This window comes from Glycine max, chromosome 3 (assembly GCF_000004515.6).
Source record: "Glycine max cultivar Williams 82 chromosome 3, Glycine_max_v4.0, whole genome shotgun sequence".
Taxonomy (NCBI): domain Eukaryota; kingdom Viridiplantae; phylum Streptophyta; class Magnoliopsida; order Fabales; family Fabaceae; genus Glycine; species Glycine max.
In genome coordinates this window covers 34,175,010-34,194,249 of record NC_016090.4, presented here as the reverse complement: position 1 = coordinate 34,194,249, position 19,240 = coordinate 34,175,010, and the positions used below count along the sequence as shown (strand labels likewise).

The 19,240-nt window shown below is 38.8% G+C and overlaps 1 pseudogene; it reads right to left on the bottom strand.

Annotated features, from left to right (window-relative positions):
• Positions 1-86: 86 nt before the first annotated feature.
• LOC102663413 (uncharacterized) lies at positions 87-19,212 on the bottom strand (annotated as a pseudogene).
• Positions 19,213-19,240: the final 28 nt, after the last annotated feature.

Genomic DNA, 19,240 nt, shown 5'->3' with positions numbered 1-19,240 from the left:
ATACATATAATCAATTATAACATATATTTGATTATTAAAATAATTTAATTTTCGCAGTTGTTCCAGACACATCCAAACTCCTCTCCTCAGCCCGTTTCAAGATTACATAAATACACGAATACATATTTTGTGCAGTCTAGTATCTTCAGTAGTCTTGACAAAAGTCCTTTATGAAATCATTGCAAAACATTAGGTTTTGGCATATTGTGATTTGTGACTACTTTTAATTTATGAAATCATTGCAAAACATAAGGTTTTGACAAAAGTCCTTTATGAAATCATTGCAAAACATAAGGAAAGAACAAATATTGCATGTGGTTTGATCTAGACATAACATTGGTCTTGAAAAGATGTTCACTTTTATTCATAGGCTACAAGATGTTCCGTGGTAGCCTTAAGTGTTGGAAGCTTCACCCTTGGGGCTTTAGTGGCACCACCATTATTAGACCCTTGAGGGCAGAACACAATGTACACTGATGCATCACTACAAAGTTCTAGATCATACACACGCTGCCCTGAAGCATATTCTCTTAGAAGTTGGTAAGATCTCTCTGTTGGATCCATTGCAACACACATATCATCACTACCTGCTCAAATTTAAAGGAAAACAAAAATTGCATGTAATTACAAAACAAGTGATTGAATACAAATAATTAATATATTGAAGTTAAGGTTAAATTATTTTGATATTACCCAAATTTGATCCTTGATAGAAATAATTTTTTGTCGGACTTTACTTATCTTTAGGTCGAACTCTGAATTAGTCAAATCATTTTTCCCTCATGAACCGAAGTGCTAAGAAAAAAAAAACACACTAATTAATTGCATGTCATTTAAAGGTTAGAATAACTCACATGCCGCTAAATCTATCTGTGAGTTTGGTAGATAAAATCCAAAACAGCTGAGATGTCTTTCTCAAACTTTTGAAATGGCCCATTTGAGAATTCCATCTTTCTCAGTTTACATAGTCCTTCCCCCAACTGCATCATGGCTCCTCTATGGTTCTGTTCAGCCCATGAACAATTTTTTTAAGACAATAACTCATGATGAAACAAACCATATCTTAAATAAAAGGAACAATTATACTGACTTCCTTAAATGTGTGTGTAATTTATTCTAATGATAATTATAATTATATTGTACTTCATTTTTGTTATTTTTAAGGTTACTTTATGTATACAATAGTGATATTGAAGATCAAATCAAACTAAGTTATATATCATGCATACTACTCAGATTCCCTTATCATTGAACTGACTATAGTGGGTTAAGGTTATTTTATGTATATTTTTTTATTGACTAATATTAGTTGTTAATTTTTATTAGGGGAGGAATTCAAACTCTTTAAGTTTGCATCCATTGTTTGGCATTTTAGGGATCTTAATAAAATATCAGTAATCACCGGAAACACACTACGTTAGATTATCAAGAGGGGTTGTGAAAAATACATGGATCCATGATAAACAGCAGAATTGATGGGTCTGAGGAACTGATAATTTTTTGTTCTTCTTCAACCAAATCACCGTTTTTCTTTTAAGACCTTAGATTTCTCGTCAGATGGGGAGAAGAGAATACAAATTCTGATTTGGTGTATTGGGGACCACAACCTTGCTTTTGGTTTTAACCTGTTAGAGTTTCCATTATTTCCTAACGTAACGGGCCAAACTAGTTTCCGTTTATCAAACTCATATTAATTTCTGATGATAGTCCAATAGGCTCACCAAATTAGATCACTTTTATTGAGTCCATAAATGTAAATAACTAATATAAATGATAAATATAATATGTAGCCCACACTAATTAATTAATAAGGAATTATAAAATTCCTAACAATCTCTCATTTGAACTTCATATTAACCTTAATCATTTATATTGCAAAAGTCTTTAGGCGCGCAACCGTATATTATTTACTTTTAGAATTTCCTTAAACAATCTGGTTCATCTTATATAGTAACACAAAACCATTGTAGCATTTTTCCTCACAATTCAACATGATTGAGCCACAATGATCACCAATGTCACATATACTTGATGACATAGATCAAATATGGATAAGCGGCATGAAAATAACATGCAATATGATCTCATTCATGTTCATTTCCAACTAGTCCAAACTTTATTCTTTATAGAGATCAATCCAAACACAATATAAATATTACAAACAAAACAAGCTCAGAATGAAATGATAACCTTCAACTTTATTTTATAGAAAATCAATCTATACAAATATCTGAACAACATAAGGCATATATAGACTAAGGTACTATAAGGAATTACTCTCATATGAGCAGTGTGCTCATGAAAAACTTTAGGTACCAAACCTTTCGTAAATGGGTCAGCTAGCATATCATTAGTCCTTAAATGTTTTATGGAAATCTGTCTATTCTGAACTCTTTCTTTAACAACCAAAAACTTGATGTCAATAAACTTTGATTTGGTTGCACTCTTATTGTTGTTGGAGTAAAGAACTGTTGAGTTATTGTCACAATAAATCTTTAATGGTCTTTCAATGTCGTCAACCACACGCAAACCAGTGACAAAATTTCTCAGTCATATCCCATGGTTGGATGCCTCAGAACAAGCAATGAACTCCACGGCCATGGTCGAAGAAGCTATGAGAGTTTTTTTAGCAGACTTCTAAGAGATAGCTCCTCCAGCCAGCATAAATATGTATCCAGATGTGGAGTGTTTGCTATCTTGACATCCAGCAATATCAGAGTCTGAGTACCCAATGATCTCCAAATTCTCATACTTCTGATAAGTGAGCATGTATCATTTTGTTCTCTTTAGGTAACGCATCACACGTTTTGCTACTTTCTAATGTTGCATTCCAGGATTACTCAAATATCTACCCAGAACTTCTACTACAAATGCTATATCGGGACGAGTGCAAACTTGAGCGTACATTAGACTTCATACTGTTGATGCATAAGGAATCTTTTGCATCTCTATTCTTTCAAGGTCATTATTGGCGCATTGTTTGAGACTAAATTTGTCTCCTTTAGCTATCGGGGTATCTCCTGGTTTACTATCTTTCATGCTGAATCTATCTAGGACCTTATCAATATAACTCTCTTGTGACAACCTTAGGATACCTTGAGAGTGATCTCTTAGTATCTTTATTCCTAATACAAAAGAGGCTTCCCCAAGATCTTTCATCTCAAAATTTTTCGTCAGAAATTTCTTAGTCTCTTGTAAGAAGCTTATATCGTTGCTAGCAAGCAGTATATCATCGACATATAACACCAAGAATGAGTATTTACTCCCACTAAACTTGTGGTATACACAATCATCAACTGCATTTGCCTCAAAACCATATGAGGTAATGACTTGATGGAACTTGTAATACCATTGACGGGAACCTTGCTTCAAACCATAGATGGACTTATTTAGTTTGCAAACCATAGACTTTGAGTCACCTGATACAAAGTTTTCTGGTTGCATCATATAAATTGTTTCTTCAATGTCACCATTTAGAAACATAGTCTTAACATCCATTTGATGTAGCTCTAAATCATAATGAGCTACCAGTGTCATTATTGTTCTAAAAGAATCCTTTGAAGATATTGGAGAAAAGGTTTCTTTATAGTCAATGCCTTCCTTTTGGGTAAATCCTTAGGCGAGCCTTATATCTCTCAACATTGCCCTTTGAATCCCTTTTGATTTTAAATATCCATTTGTAACCAATAGGTTTCACACTTTTAGGCAATTCGACGAGATCCCAAACGTCATTGTCTTGTATAGATTTCATCTCATCTTTCATGGCATTGATCCAATTTTGAGAGTTAGAACTACGCATGACTTGTGATAACTGCTAAATAATTGTGAATTAATAGTAGAAAATTAGTCAAATTTTGGCTTTAAAATTATTATTTAGCAGTTATTTGTGATTAAAATCTAGAAAAGTAATTAAGTTGAATTTTTGGCTACACATATGAAAATTGAAGGTACAATAAGCAAAAAGACAGCAAAAAGTGAAGAAAAAGAAGAAAATCTGAAGCAGGCCCAGCTCAACATGCGCGCTTAGCGCGCGTCACGCGCTAAGTGTGCAAGGCAAGACAGGCGCTAAGCGAGGCGTTAAGCATGAAGATGTAGGATTCGTTACGCGCGCTAAGCGCGAGCCACGCACTAAGCGCGCGATCCAACAGAAACACACGCTAAGCCTGCAGCAGGCGCTAAGCGCACGATCTGAATGCACTAAGCGCGCGGTGTCGCGCTAAGCACGCCTTTGAAGGCCCAAAGTCCATTTCTGCACCTATAAATAGAGATCCAAGCCAAGGGAGAACGTACACCTCGCCTTAGAGCACTTCTCTCAGCATTCCAAGCCTGAGCTCTCCCCTTTCTCTCTATATTCTTTGCTTTTATTATTCATTCTTTCTTTCACCCCCAGTTATAAAGCCCTCAATGGTCATGAGCAGCTAATCCCCTAGCTAGAGCCTGGCAGGCCTAAAAAGCCAACGATGTATGGTGTACTTCAAGAGTTATCAATGCAAAGAGGATTCATTCCAGGTTTTATGTTCTAATTCTTTTCTTTTTATCTTGCAATTATGTCTTAAATTTCTTTTGGGTTTTATTCGCTCGGGAGAGGGTATTTCCTAATAAAGGTTTAAGAAGTAATGCATGCATCAGTTTTAGGGGTTATACGCTTGGGAAAGGGTAACACCTAATAGAACAAATTAAAAAAAAAGGATCGTCGAGCTAGCATTGCTAGGCATAGAATGATGGCCCAATGCCCCTGCATTTAGCAACATCTAGAATTTAACCTTAATGCATTTTAATTATTGAATCTTCACAAAGGCATTTGGGAGATAGGTAGTTAAAATAGGCTTGTCATCGTGAGGCATCTGGGGCAAGTAAAATTAATAGATGTGGGTAAAACTAATTCAACTGTGTTGGTAATGAACATCATAAATACATGCATCGTAGGCCAATTAGGTTTGTCCGGTCTTGGCATTTTCATTAATTGTCTTCCTAAATTATTTGATCTAGTAGTAACAATTTATTCTTGCGCCTATTCCTGTTTTTACTATTTACTTCGTACTTACAAATTGAAGAGTATTCAATAAAGTGCAATAAAATCCATGTGGAAACGATACTCGGACTTCCGAGAATTACTGCTTAGAGCGATTTGGTACACTTGCCAAACACCTCAATAAGTTTTTGGCGTCGTTGCCGGGGATTTTATTCTCGCACTTAATTGCCATACTATATCAGTTTGTAAGCCCAATTCTTCTTTTCTTGGCTCATTCTGTTAGTATTATTTACTTTACTCTTTCTTCTATCCTTTCTTTCTTCTCCCATAAATTGCACGGGTAGTGCCTTCTTGTTTTTATGCGAGGTAGAACTGCATCTGGAGACGTTGTTCCTATTAACTTAGAAATTGAAGCTACTTGCCGGCGTAACAACGCTGCAAGAAGAAGAAGGGAGCAAGACACAGAAGGAAGCAGTTACACCTCACCTCCTCTTTCTCCAAATCACACTCAGATGGACGGGGAACCGGCACGAAGAGTCACACTAGAAGACTTCTCTAATACCGCCACTCCTCAGTTCTTCACAAGTATTGCAAGACCGGAGGTCCAAGCAGCCAACATCTCCTACCCGCACTCTTTTATTTAGTTAATTCAAGGGAACCTCTTCCATGGTCTTCCAAATGAAAATCCAAATGTGCATCTAGCCTCATACATAGAGATATGCAACACCGTTAAAATCGCCGGAGTTCTAGAAGATGCGATACGTCTTAACCTCTTCTCCTTTTCCCTAGCAGGAGAGGCAAAAAGATGGTTGCACTCCTTTAAAGGCAACAACTTAAGAACATGGGAAGAAGTAGTGGAAAAATTCTTAAAGAAGTACTTCCCAGAGTCAAAGACCGTCGAAGGAAAGATGGAGATTTCTTCTTTCCATCAATTTCCGGATGAATCCCTTAGCGAAGCACTAGACCGTTTCCACAGATTGCTAAGGAAAACGCCGACACACGGATACAGCGAGCTAGTACAGCTAAATATATTCATCGATGGCTTGCGACCTCAATCGAAACAACTACTAGATGCATCCACAGGAAGGAAGATCAAGCTGAAGACTCCCGAAGAAGCAATGGAGCTCATCGAGAACATGGCGGCTAGCGATCAAGCAATCCTTTGCGATCACACTTATGTTCCCACAAAAAGAAGCCTCATGGAGCTCAGCACGCAAGACGCAACTTTGGCACAAAACAAGCTGTTGACAAGGTAGATAGAAGCCCACACCGAAACCCTCAGCAAGCTGCCTCAACAATTACAAGCGGTAAGTTCTTCTCACTCTTCTGTTTTGCAGGTAGATGGATGCCCCACATGTAGAGGGACCCATGAGCCTGGATAATTTGTAAGCCAACAAGACTCCTCTCAAGAAGTAAATTATATGGGCACACCAAATCGCCACGGATTCCAGGACTACAACCAGGGAAATTCATTCGGATTCCATCAAGGGGCAATGGGATTTAATCACGGGCCACTAGGATTCAATCAAGGAAGAAACTTCACGCAAGGCTTAGGGTGAAGGAATCAAGGAAATCAATATAAGGAGCAAAGGAACCATCCACCATACCAACACCCTAGCCAAGGTCCGAATCAGCAAGAGAAGCCAACCAACATAGAGGAATTGATGTTGCAATTCATCTAGGAGACAAGATCACATCAAAAGAGCACGGATGCAACCATTCAGAATCTGGAAGTTCAAATGGGCCAACTGGCGCATGACACAGACGAACGGCCCACTAGAACTTTCGGGGCTAACACGGAGAAAAACCCGAAAGAAGAATGCAAAGTAGTGCTGACTCAAGGGCAGAGAAGAGCGCATGAGGAGGGTAAGGTTGAAGGAGAAGACCAATCAGAAGAAGAGAAAACAGAGAAGACAAAAGAAGAAGAGAAGGTGGCATCACCACCTAAGACCAAGAGCCAGAGAGCAAGGGAAGCTAAGAAGGAAGAACCACTAGCCCTTCCACAGGATCTCCCATATCCTATGGCACCCACTAAGAAGAACAAGGAACGTTACTTCAGACGTTTCTTGGAAATATTCAAAGGGCTAGAAATCACCATGCCATTCGGGGAAGCCTTAGAGTAGATGCCCCTCTACTCCAAATTTATGAAGGACATCCTCACCAAGAAGGGGAAGTATATTGACAACGAGAATATTGTGGTAGGGGGCAACTGCAGTGCAATAATACAGAGGAAGCTACCCAAGAAGTTTAAGGACCCCGGAAGTGTCACCATCCCGTGCACCATTAGGAAGGAAGCGGTAAACAAAGCCCTCATTGATCTAGGAGCAAGTATCGATCTGATGCCCTTGTCAATGTGCAGAAGAATTGGGAATTTGAAGATAGATCCCACCAAGATGACGCTCCAGCTAGTCGACCGCTCGATCACAAGACCATACGGGGTGGTAAAAGATGTCCTGGTCAAGGTACGCCACTTCACCTTTCCAGTGGACTTTGTTATCATGGATATCGAAGAAGACACAGAGATTCCCCTTATCTTAGGTAGACCCTTCATACTGACTGCCAACTGTGTGGTGGATATGGGGAATGGGAACTTGGAGTTGAGTATTGACAATAAGAAGATCACCTTTGACCTTTTCAAGGCAATGAAGTACCCACAGGAGGGTTGGAAGTGCTTCAAAATGGAGGAAATTGATGAGGAAGATGTCAGTATTCTCGAGACACCACAGACTTCGCTGGAAAAAGAAATGGTAAATGCTTTAGACTGTCTAACCAGTGAAGAGGAAGAAGATCTGAAGGCTTACTTGGAAGACTTGGATCAACAAGACAGTATTCCTGAGGGAGAAGCCAATTTCGAGACGCTAGAGAAGGAAGTTCCGTTCAAGAAGAAGAAGAAGATAGAGTTGAAGATATTGTCCATTCATCTGAAGTATGTGTTCTTGGAGGAAGATAAGCCCGTAGTGATCAGTAATGCACTCACAATAGAAGAAGAGAACATGTTGGTAGGCGTCCTGAAGAAACACAAGGAAGCAATTGGATGGCACATATCGGATCTCAAAGGAATTAGCCCTGCCTACTACATGCACAGGATAATGATGGAAGAGGACTACGAGCCAGCCCGACAACCCCAGAGACGGTTGAATCCAACAATGAAGGAAGAGGTAAGAAAGGAGGTGCTCAAGCTTTTGGAGGCTGGGCTCATATACCTCATCTCTGACAGCGCTTGGGTAAGTCCAGTACAGGTGGTTCTTAAGAAAGGCGGAATGACAGTGGTACGAAATGAGAGGAATGACTTGATACCAACATGAATTGCCACTGGCTGGCGAATGTGTATCGACTATCGCAAGTTGAATGAAGCCACACGGAAGGACCATTTCCCCTTACCTTTCATGGATCAGATGTTGGAGAGGCTTGCATGGCAGGCATACTACTGTTTCTTGGATGGATATTCAGGATACAACCAGATCGCGGTAGACCCCAGGGATTAAGAGAAGACGGCCTTTACATGCCCATTTAGCATCTTTGCTTACAGAAGGATGCCATTCGGGTTATGTAACGCACCAGCCACATTTCAGAGGTGCATGCTGGCCATTTTTTCAGACATGGTGGAGAAGAGCATCGAGGTATTTATGGACGACTTCTCGATTTTTGGACCCTCATTTGACAGCTGCTTAAGGAACCTAGAGATGGTACTACAGAGGTGCGTAGAGACTAACTTGGTACTAAACTGGGAAAAGTGTCATTTCATGGTTCGAGAGGGCATAGTCTTGGGCCACAAGATCTCAGCTAAAGGGATTGAGGTTGATCGGGCAAAGATAGACGTCATTGAGAATTTGCCACCACCACTGAATGTTAAAGGCGTCAGAAGTTTCTTAGGGCATGCAGGTTTCTACAGGAGGTTCATCAAGGACTTTTCAAAGATTGCCAGGCCCTTAAGCAATCTGTTGAATAAGGACGTGGCTTTTAAGTTTGATGAAGAATGTTCAGCGGCATTTCAGACACTGAAGAATAAGCTCACCACTGCACCAGTAATGATTGCACCAGACTGGAGTAAAGATTTTGAACTAATGTGTGATGCCAATGATTATGCAGTAGGAGCAGTTCTAGGATAGAGGCACAACAAGGTATTCCACGCCATCTATTATGCTAGCAAGGTCCTTAATGAAGCACAACTAAACTATGAAACCACAGAAAAGGAGATGCTAGCCATTGTCTTTGCCTTGGAGAAGTTCAGGTCATACTTGATAGGGCCGAGGGTCACCATTTTCACAGATCATGCTGCCATCAAGCACCTGGTCGTTAAAACAGACTCAAAGCCGAGGTTGATTAGATGGGTCCTATTGATACAACAATTTGACATCATCATCAAGGACAAGAAAGGATCCGAGAATGTGGTAGCCGATCATATATCCCGATTAAAGAATGAAGAAGTCACCAAGGAAGAACCAAAGGTAAAAGGAGAATTTCCTGATGAGTTTCTTTTGCAGGTTACCACCAGACCTTGGTTTGCAGACATGGCTAACTACAAAGCCACGGGAGTCATTCTAGAGGAGTTTAATTGGAATCAGAGGAGGAAATTCTTGCACGATGCACACTTCTATGTGTGGGATGATCCTCATTTGTTCAGGGCAGGAGCTGATAATCTATTAAGGAGATGTGTCACAAAGGAGGAAGCACGGAGCATTCTTTGGCACTGCCACAATTCACCCTATGGTGGACACCACAGTGGGGACAGAACAGTAGCAAAAGTGCTACAATCAGGTTTTTTCTGGCCCTCTATTTTTAAAGATGCTTACAAGTTTGTGCATTGTTGTGATAAATGCCAGAGAACAGGGGGGATATCTCGAAGGAATGAGATGCCTTTGCAGAATATCATGGAAGTAGAGATTTTTTACTGTTGGGGCATAGACTTCATGGGGCCCCTTCCTTCTTCATACGGGAATGTCTGCATCTTAGTAGCTGTGGATTACGTCTCCAAATGGGTGGAAGCCATAGCCACGCCAAAAGACGACACCAAGGTAGTGATAAAATTTATGAAGAAGAACATATTTTCCCGTTTCGGAGTCCCACGAGCCTTGATTAGTGATGGGGGAATGCACTTTGCAACAATCAGTTGAAAAAAGTTCTGGAGCACTATAATGTAAGACATAAGGTGGCCACACCTTATCACCCTCAGACAAATGGCCAAGCAGAAATTTCTAACAGAGAGCTCAAGCGAATCCTGGAGAAGAAAGTTGCATCATCAAGAAAGGATTGGGCCTTGAAGCTCGATGATACTCTCTGGGCCTACAGGACAGCATTCAAGACTCTCATCGGCTTATCACCATTTCAGCTAGTGTATAGGAAGGCATGTCATTTACCAGTGGAGCTGGAGAACAAAGCATATTGGGCTCTCAAGTTGCTCAACTTTGATAACAACACATGCAGAGAAAAGAGGAAGCTACAGTTGCTAGAACTAGAAGAGATGAGACTAAACGCCTACGAGTCATCCAGAATCTACTAGAAAAAGATGAAGGTGTATCATGACAATAAGCTAAAAAGGAAAGAATTCCAGCCAGGGCAATAGTTATTACTCTTTAACTCAAGGCTAAGGCTATTCCCAGGTAAGCTAAAGTCCAAGTGGTCAGGGCCGTTCATAATCAAAGAAGTCAGACCTCAAGGAGCAGTAGAATTGGTGGACCCTAGAGAGGAGAACTTTGAGAAGAAATGGATCATCAATAGACAGCGCTTAAAGCTTTATAACGAAGGACAACTAGAGCGATTGACGACCATCATCTACTTGAATGACCCTTGAGAAGGCCTACTGTCTAGCTAAAGACAATAAACTAAGCGCTGGGATGTAGAGCTCCGGAATAGATACCAGGACAACATTTAGCTCCGGAACATTCTTCCGGAGAGGAATGTAGAGCTCGCACCTGGGATGTTTAACGAGTTCCTCCAGGAGCTCCAGAGGCGCAGATGGGACCAGGTGTTGGCCTGATTACTAGAGAAGAGGATTGATGTTGCTCTGGTGAAGGAGTTTTACTCCAACCTATATGATCCAGAGGATCGCAGTCCGAAGTTTTGCAGGGTTCGAGGACAGGTGGTCAGATTTGATGTTGAGACGATTAATGATTTCCTTAACACCCCGGTCATCCTGGCAGATGGGGAAGAGTATCCAGCCTACTCCCAGTACCTCTGCACTCCTCCTGATCACGACGCCATCCTTTCCACCTTGTCCACACCAGGGGGGCATTTTGTGCTGAATGTTGATGGTGCCCCGTGGAAGCTGCTGCGGAAGGATCTGACAACATTCGCTCAGACATGGAGTGTCCTTTCGTATTTTAATCTTGCTCCTACTTCTCACACTTCTGACATTAATGTTGACAGGGCCCGACTCATATACGGCTTGGTGATGAAGATGGACTTGGACCTGGGCAGCCTTATTTCTCTCCAAATTGCCCAGTCCAACACTTCCAGGCTCGGGTTTCCAGCGTTGATCACGACGTTGTGTGACATTCAGGGGGTTGTCTCTGATACCCTAATTTTTGGGTCACTCAGTCTTGTGATCAACCTTGCTTATATTCGGAAGAACAGATGGAACCCCGCAGACTCCTCTATCACATTTCCAAGGGTTCGCCGTCCACGCACCAGAGCCCAGGGTCAGCATCAGAGGCTCCTTTTCCTCCCCAGCCCCCTTCTCAGCCTTCTTCCCAGGGACCGTGCCCTTCACTTGCATCCACCTTAGCACCCTTGGACATGCATGGTCAGATGTTGAGGTCCATTCACATGGGACAGCAACTCATTATGGAGAACATGCACAAGCTGTCCCTGCACCTGCAGATGGACCCACCGCTCATCACTCTAGAGGCTTATCGTCAGCAGGTCGCCTGGCCAGGAGACCAGCCCTCCACTGACAGGGGGGAAGAGCCTTCTAGAGCCGCTATTGAGGATCCTACAGTTGATGAAGATCTCATTGCTAACTTGGCTGGAGCTGATTGGGGCCCATGGGCAGACTTGGGCGGAGGCAGCACCTGATCTTATAATATGTTTTGATGTTTTTATGTTTTATGTCTTTATTTTTTCTTTTATGTTTTTATGTTTTATGTTTTTAATGTAGTTTTGTTTGGGAATTTAAAAAAGTAGTAGTAATAATATTAGTATTCAGTATGTGCATGATAACTTGAGCAGTCATAATTCTTTAGCTTGTTCTGAAAGGTCCAACACTTGAGATGTTACTGATCATTGAAGAAACACTGGTTCTGGAAGCACAAGTCAGGTCAAGAAATGGAACATGAATAGCACAAAGTGGAAAAGGTTAGCTTGATGAAACAAGGTCATAACTGGTACGCCAAATACTTACTTAGTCCCGGTGAGAGTGTGAACTTAATTGTGAGAGAAAATGCCTGTTATTAAGTTCCTAATTTTGCATCATTCTTAGAGTGTTAGATTAGTTACTTGAGGTGGATATGATCAAGGCCATGTTTGCTTTATTTACCTACTTAGCCAAAAAGCCAACCCAACATAATTTTACCCCTTGCACCCATGATTGAGCCAACAAATTATTTTGAATTAACCCTTGAGCCAATAAAATGATAATCCTGACCCTTTAGGATTTTAAGAGAGCAAAACAGGGTTATAAAGGTCTTAATTTAGGGGGATTTTAGGAATAAGTGGCCAAGACAATAGTACAGCACACAGTAAGACACCTTTTACAAACTGTAGGCCCAATTCCAAAAAAAAAAAGAATTTTTAAATAATAAAGGGCAGAAACAAAAGAACAAAAGAGGTGTCAAAAGAAAAGTGTTGTGGAGAAATAAAAGGGCTAAGTAAAAGGCCTAGGCAGAATTGAAAATTTTGCTCTCTTATAATCCTAAGTTTGAATTTCTGAGAAAAACCATGATTTTTTTTTTATAGCCAAGCCCCGATACAAGCCAATAAAGTCCTTAGTGATCCACCAAAGGTAACTAAAGATAACTTTAACTGAGATGAAATGCAAAACTCTGAAGTCTTACTTGCAGGTTGTTATTAAATTGCAAACACTAAACCAGACACTTGTGAGCAGAAGGAAACACCGGCCTTGTAAGGAAAGTAAGGCAAGCCAAACTCGATTGAATTCCAGATGGCTAACTGATTCAACTCTTGTGTTTTTATGCTTTCATTTTGAGATGTTGACAAATGCGAAAGGGACCAGTCAAAGAATAGAGGAACTAAAGCCATTGATAGTGTTGGAACATTTAGAACTTGCTTAAGAATTTATTCGCTTTTATTTTTGGTTTGCTTGGGGATAAGCAAAGTTTAATTTGGGGAATTTTGATAACTGCTAAATAATTGCGAATTAATAGTAGAAAATTAGTCAAATTTTGGCTTAAAAATTATTATTTAGCAGTTATTTGTGATTAAAAGGTAGAAAAGTAATTAAGTTGAATTTTTGGCTGCAAATATGAAAACTAAAGGTACAATAAGCAAAAAGACAGCAAAAAGTGAAGAAAAAGAAGAAAATCTGAAGCAGGCTCAGCCCAACACGCGCTAAGCATGCAAGGCAGCACAGGCGCTAAGCGAGGCGTTAAGCACGAAGATGCGGGATCCATTACGCGCGCTAAGCGCGAGCCACGCGCTAACCGCGTGATCCAACAGAAGCACACGCTAAGCCTGCAGCAGGCGCTAAGCGCACGATCTGAATGCGCTAAGCGCGCGGTGTCGCGCTAAGCGCGCTTTTGAAGGCCCAAAGCCCATTTCTACACCTATAAATAGAGATCCAAGCCAAGGGAGAACGTACACCTCGCCTCAGAGCACTTCTCTTAGCATTCCAAGCTTGAGCTCTCCCCTTTCTCTTTATATTCTTTGCTTTTATTATCCATTCTTTCTTTTACCCCAGTTGTAAAGCCCTCAATGGCCATGAGCGACTAATCCCCTAGCTAGGGCCTGGCAGGCCTAAAAAGCCAACGATATATGGTGTACTTCAAGAGTTATCAATGCAAAGAGGATTCATTCCAGGTTTTATGTTCTAATTCTTTTCTTTTTATCTTGCAATTATGTCTTAAATTTCTTTTGGGTTTTATTCTCTCGGGAGAGGGTATTTCCTAATAAGGATTTAAGATGTAATGCATGCATCAGTTTTAAGGGTTATACGCTTAGGAAAGGGTAACACCTAATAGAACAAATTAAAAAAAAAAAGGATCTTCGGGCTAACATTGCTAGGCATAGAATGATGGCCCAATGCCCATGCATTTAGCAACATCTAGAATTTAACCTTAATTCATTTTAATTATTGAATCATCACAAAGGCATTTGGGAGATAGGTAGTTAAAATAGGCTTGTCATCGTGAGGCATCGGGGGCAAGTAAAATTAATAGATGTGGGTAGAACTAATTCAACTGTGTTGGTAATGAACATCATAAATACATGCATCGTAGGTCAATTAGGTTTGTCCGATCTTGGCATTTTCATCAATTGTCTTCCTAAATTATTTGATCTAGTAGTAACAATTTATTCTTGCGCTTATTCCTGTTTTTACTATTTACTTCATACTTACAAATTGAAGAGTATTCAATAAAGTGCAATAAAATCCTTGTGGAAACGATACTCGGACTTCCGAGAATTACTACTTAGAGCGATTTGGTACACTTGCCAAACACCTCAACAGCTTGATAGAAGTTAATCGGATCATCCTCTGTTAAACCAATGTCATCCTCATGTTCTTGGAGAAAGATAATATAATCATCAGGGATTTCACTTCTCCTCTCTCTATCAGATCTCCTTAATGACACTTCTTGAGGTTGTTGAGGTTGTTGTATAGGTATTTGAGGAAGAACCTCATCGTTGTCTTGTTCTTAAACAATGTCATCAACAATAGTTTGAACATTGTTTTCTATTACTGGAGTTGTTTCTTGAACAACAATAGGTATGAGGACTTGAGCACTGTCAATAACAAGTTCTTCCTCAAAGACAACTTTCCTTATGTTCTCTTCATTCCTAAACTCAACTTCCTATTTCAAATATTGATCTTAAAGTGGGATCATAAAACTTATATCCCTGAGAGCATTCAGCATAGCCAACAAAATAGCAGCTAATTGTTCTTGAATCCAGCTTTCTTTCATGTGGCCTATAAGGTCGTGCCTCAGCCGGACAACCCCAAATATGCAAATGCTTAATGCTTGGCTTTTTACCAGTCCAAAGTTCATAAGGGGTTTTATTAACTGCTTTACTTGGCACCCTATTAAGGATGTAAGTTGTGGTCTTTAAGGCTTCTCCCCAAAGTGACTCTGGCAAAGAAGAATGACTAATCATACTTCTCACCATATCCTTAAGAGTTCGGTTTCGTCGTTCTACAACACCATTCATGCTAGGTTTTCCTGGCATAGTGTATTGCAGAACAATTTCACACTCTTTGAGAAAAAATGCAACAGGTCCTGGACGTTGTTCTCCTGATCCATCATATCTACCATAATAGTCACCACCACGGTCAGATTTGACAGCCTTAATTTTCTTTCCAAGTTAAAGTTCAACTTTAGCCTTGAAACTCTTAAAAACGTCTAGGGATTGGGATTTCTCATGTATCAAATAAAGGTAACCGTATCTAGAGTAGTCATCTATGAACGAGATAAAGTAGTGTTGCTCATTCCAAGAAGGTGTTGGAAAAGGACCACAAATGTTCGTATGTACCAATTCTAAGATGTTTTACTCTTTCGGTACCTAATTTCCTTATGTTTGTTTGTTTTCCCTTTATGCATTCAACACAGACTTCAAAGTCTGATAAATCTAAAGGTTCAAGAATTTCATCCGACACAAGTCTCTGAATTCTCTGTTTAGAGATATGACCTAAACATTTGTGTCATAAAGTGACTGAATTCTCTTTTAATTTCCTTTTTGTACCGTGTAAATTAGTTTGTAGTATTTCATTATAGGAAGAATTAACATCCAACATATATAGATTATCAAATAAGGAACCGGAACCAATCAAATTCGAATTCTGGTAGATACTAACTTTATTATTTTCAAATGAACAAGAAAAACCAAATTTGTCCAAACTAGAAATAGAAATTAAATTCCGTCTAAAAGACGGTACAACAAAAGTCTCAAACAAATCCAAATAAAATCCAGTCTTTAACTGCAATCTAAAAGTTCCTATAGTCTCCACCGCAACCCTTTTGCCATCGCCAACAAATATGAATCTTTCATCATCACTTGGCAGTCGGCTCTACAGGCAACCCTTTCTTTACACGCCATGTGGCGTACTTGGGACACTCTTTCTTCATGTGTCCAGACTTCTTGTAGAAGTAGCAGGTAAATTCCTCATACTTGGGACACTCTTTCTTGTAGAAGTACTTGGGACACTCTTTCTTCATCTGTCTCTTGCAGCCTCTCTTCCTCTTGCACACAGTGAGATATAAGCTCATTAAGGGACCATTTGTCCTTCTGAGTGTTATAACTCATTTTGAATTGCCCAAAGTGTGCAGGAAGTGAGATCAAAACTAAATGCACGAGCAGGTCTTCACCAAGCTCTAACTTAAGTGCTTTCAGTTTAGATGCCAAGTTAGACATTTCCATTATGTACTCCCTTATATTACTTTTGCCCTTATACTTCATGGAGATGACTTTAGCTAAAAGGTTACTCCTCTCCGCCTTCTCATTTTTGGCAAAGTACTATTCAATTTCATCAATAAATTTCTTTGCATTTTCATTCTCAAAAATAAAGCCCTAAAATGCTTCTGGAATAAAGCGTTTTATAATCATAATGCACATTAGATTGGAACGATCTCATTTCTCAATTTTTACCTCATTGGAGGCTTTTAGAGTGGAAGTGGGTTGTTTCGTTCTCAGTGTCAAATCCAAATTCATATAACTGAGAACAATTTCTATGGCTTCCTTTTCGACCTTAAAATTTGTTCCATTCAGCATAGAAATATTGTTCACTTGAGCAGATACATTTGCAGCACTAGCAACAGAAACTGAATAATAATAAAAATAAAAAATAATCACATGCTCACAAATAAGCCAATAAGTTATAATATATATATATATATATATATATATATATATATATATAACAAGAAATGTGCAAAATAGTTCACATAACAAACCCATCACAACATACCTAGCACGACATTAATTCATAGTCTTTGGACAGAGAAATTGATTTGTAGTTGGTACTCTCAACGCAATGCTCAAATATTGACAATAAATTATGTCAAATCATAGTCTTTCTTTGGACCGACTATAATTCACATGAAAATACCTTATAATTGTCACACATTTATCATCACATACAAAATTATTTGGCCAAATTATGTCTTCCTTTAGGCTGAGCACAATTCGTATAAATAATTTTATACTAATATCTATGTAATTTTAATTAAATTAATTTACGCAATAGAGATTGCTTTGACAATATATTGTTTCAATCAACTCAATCAAAATTACCAGACATAAAAAAAGGAATAATTTTGAGGGTTTGTAATTTCTAAATTTACACTAAAATATAATGGGAATCACCAATTAATACACATAATTCACAAATAAAAACAAAGAAAACAAAAATAAAATGCAAAAGTCAAATTGCATTTAACGATACGCAACGGGATTTTCTTATGATGATATAATAAAGCCAAAGATTATGTATCACATGTATATCATGTCATGGCATGTATGGCATGGATTCATGGCATGCATAAGGAAACAAAACCAACAGCCATAAAAAACAAACACGTGAATGAGAAACAAAAATGGATGACTATTCTAGAGCGAGAAAAAAAAATAGTTTTTCTCATGAAATCTGAATGCAAAACATGAACGCGCATATGATAATTATTATATTGTGATCGAAAAGAAAAAAAAAATTCCAAACTTACAATCATAATTATAATTGCAAAGATAAAATCTCAAAATAAAATTAGGGTTCATGTAACAAAATAATACAGGTATAACACAAACCAAATAACTTTAATTCTTAATAATCTAACAATAATGGTGGCTCTGATACCACTTGTTTGACATTTTAGGGATCTTAAAAAAATACCAATAATCACCAGAAACATACTACATTAGATTATCAAGAGAGATTGTGAAAAATATTTGGATCCATGATAAGCAGCGGAATTGATGAGTCTAAGAAACTATTGGTTTTGTGTTCTTTCTCAACCAAATCACCGTTTTTCTTTTGGGACCTTAGATTTCTCGTCAGATGGAGAAAAAAGAATACAATTTCTGATTTAGTGTATTGGGGACCACAACCTTACTTTTGGCTTTAACCTGTTAGAATTTTTATTATTTTCTAACGTAACGGGGCAAACTGATTTCCGCTTATCAAACCCATATTAATTTCTGATGATAGTCCAATAGGTTCACCAAATTAGATTTGAGCCCATAAATATAAATAACTAATATAGATGATAAATATAATATGTAGCCCTCACTAATTAATTAATTAGAAAATATAAAATTCCTAACATCCATCTCCTTCTTCATTCAATAACTAATACAATCTTATAATGGAGGTATTTTTAATTTAGAGGTTATTTTATGTATGGTTGATATGTAAAAATAATGGAGGTATTTTTAGAAATGCCTAAATATGCAAAAATAATATATAAAATGAGAAAATTAGCAATAATCTCGATGAAATAAAATTGTAATTAAGCCTAAATGTATGAAAACCTGGTTGAAGAGGTGGTGGAAATCCAGTGCACATTGCAGTATTCCATGAATGAGTGTTCTGGTGGGCTCTTCAGCATTGAGCCAAAGTGCTTCAAGATAGTCATGGCATTTGTAGTACTCTCCTCCGTTGAAGAGAGCCACTGCTTCATCAAAGTTCTGGTTTTCACCTTTATTGTCATCGTCGTCATCTTCTTCTTCAATGAAATATCTGTAAGAAATAGCCAAGAGCTTGGAGTTGAAGCTTCTGTGGTCCCGGTGCTGCTTTGAATAATTATGAGTGGGTGGATTGAAAGATGATGGTGTGAGAGTGATGGGATTGTGAAAGGAATTATTAAGAAGATAATGTTGAGATGAGATATGGAAAAGGGTTCCGAGAGAAGAAGGAGGAAGAAGAGCCATAGATGATGATGATGAATGCATTGGAAAGGTTTTTCACTTTCTCAGGCTTAGCCATATTTGCTTTCAGTTTATTGTGTAGTGGTGGTGGAAGCTGTAGTGTCGTGGCAACTAAAAAAACTAAGAATTCTTGCACTCTTGAAGATTTATGTGTGCATATGTGGCACTCTACTTTCTATTTGCCTAGATTTTTTTTCTTTTGGACTGTTGGATAATTGTCATCATAATAGATGCTAAAAT